Below are 2022 nucleotides of genomic sequence, written 5' to 3' on the forward strand. Positions count from 1 at the left end.
TCCTGGCCAGCGGCGCCGCCTCCGCCGTCCTTCCGAGTCCAGACGCCGCTGGACATCCTTCTCTGGGTGGCCGACGTCTTCCGGCCTCTTCAGCGGCCACCGGAGCTCTTCTCCCCAAGTCCGACGTCTTCTTCCTCCGTCCGGCTCTTTGCCGCTCTTCCACGCGGCCTCCTTCCTCACCGCTGTCCGGGCGGCGTCTTCAGCGCTCCTGCGCGCGGTCTCCCCCTTCGGCTCCCGCCCGACGTCAGACACTGGGGGCGGGGCCTATGACGCGGCGAGCGCTGATTGGCTCGCCACGCCCGCCTCAGATTGGCCAGCGCCCCGCGAGCCGTGATTGGCTCGCGGACGGCGCCGGATTTCAAATCCCGCCGCTGCTGTAAGTCTGGTGCAGGGAAAAGTCTAATCCCTGCACCGGACACCCGCCGCTGTTGCTTACTGACAGGCGCTAGGGACAGACACACTGTCCCAGCGCTGTCAGAGACACCCTCCCGCAGGGGACACAAATCCCCTGCGTGCTGTAGCTGGGATGTGTCCTGGGGAACAGGACACATCTCCACACTGGCATTCTCTGCCTGTCCCTCCTGCTGCTGACAGCCCAGATCTGCTTACCGTCAGCACAGGCTGGGCAGCGGCGGTGGTGGCATTGTGTGCTTGGAGCCAGCTCGCTGCAACATGATGGAGAGCGGGACAAACATAGCAGCAGCTGCGGGTGGGCGTCTCTCACAGGGGTCTCAGGTACCGCATCAGTCTCGGGGAGATAGCTTTGCAGCAGAGCACCGCTCTCTTCTCCATCATGCATCGCCCGCCCACATCTAGTGACGGCCCTGGCGATGATGGTATGTTACACGGATATGAGGAGGCGGCAGTGGCGTTCCTGTGCTCAGGCAAGCTTCCTGGCATTTTATCATATGCTCGCAATTTATGCGGGAAAAAGATTGCAGCAGCAGTTGTGTTAACAACCACATCTGAAGCAGGCTCCTGAATATTGGAAGAGACTGGTACTGGTTCCTTAAACTTAATCCAATTTAAAAGACAGTTTTACAACCTTGAACTTTATGCAAAACCTGTTCACTTTAGTTATGTTTAATATTATAAATGTATAGAGGGTTGTGATACAGAAGAAAGACATTAAAAATATAGACCACAGGTTCTCAAACTCGGTCCTCAGGACCCCACACAGGGCATGTTTTGCAGGTCTCCTCACAGAATCACAAGTGAAATAATTAGCTCCACCTGTGGACTTTTAAAAATGTGTCAGTGAGTAATTAATACACCTGTGCACCTGCTGGGTTACCTGCAAAACATGCACTGTGTGGGGTCCTGAGGACCGAGTTTGAGAACCACTGATATAGACAGTCATTAGGTCGACAGTAAAAGGTCGACAGGCAAAAGGTTGACAGGGTCAAAAGGTCAACAGGGTCAAAAGGTCGACACACAAAAAATAATTTGTGTGTTGTTTTGTGTTTTTAATTTTTTTTTTTTTACCCCAATTTGTTAAAATGCATCCCCTTCGCTCTCCACGTTTTGGGATTGGTGTCTCGCTCCGCTCCACGCCGCTTGTCACAAGGTTACTAAAGGTAATAGTTTGTGACATGGATAGTATATGCAGCAAAAGTTGTAAAAATAAAAAATAAAATAAAAAGACACGTGTCAACTTTTTGACCCTGTCTACCTTTGGACAGTCGACCTTTTGACCCTGTAGACCTTTATTGTGTAGATCTATAGACCGGATACACGTATAGGGAGCTTTAGACTGTTTTTACTTGAGCTGGAAATTGGTTATTTTATTTTTCACCTACACTTTATCCAGTTTTGCATTTATTTTACAGTGTTTAAAGCTGAAAACAAGGTTATTAAGGCACTGAGCACTGGTAGGTAATTTGAAATCTAAGTAGTGATGAAGGGACCCATTTATTATGAATGGCATACTGAATGTGACAAGAAAAATAATCAGCAACCCAAGGCGCAAACACACTTGTGCAGCCACTTGAGGAAGAAAGGGCCACCTCACCCTTACAAAAC

The sequence above is a fragment of the Pseudophryne corroboree genome, chromosome 3, assembly GCF_028390025.1.
Source record: "Pseudophryne corroboree isolate aPseCor3 chromosome 3, aPseCor3.hap2, whole genome shotgun sequence".
Classification (NCBI taxonomy): Eukaryota; Metazoa; Chordata; class Amphibia; order Anura; family Myobatrachidae; genus Pseudophryne; species Pseudophryne corroboree.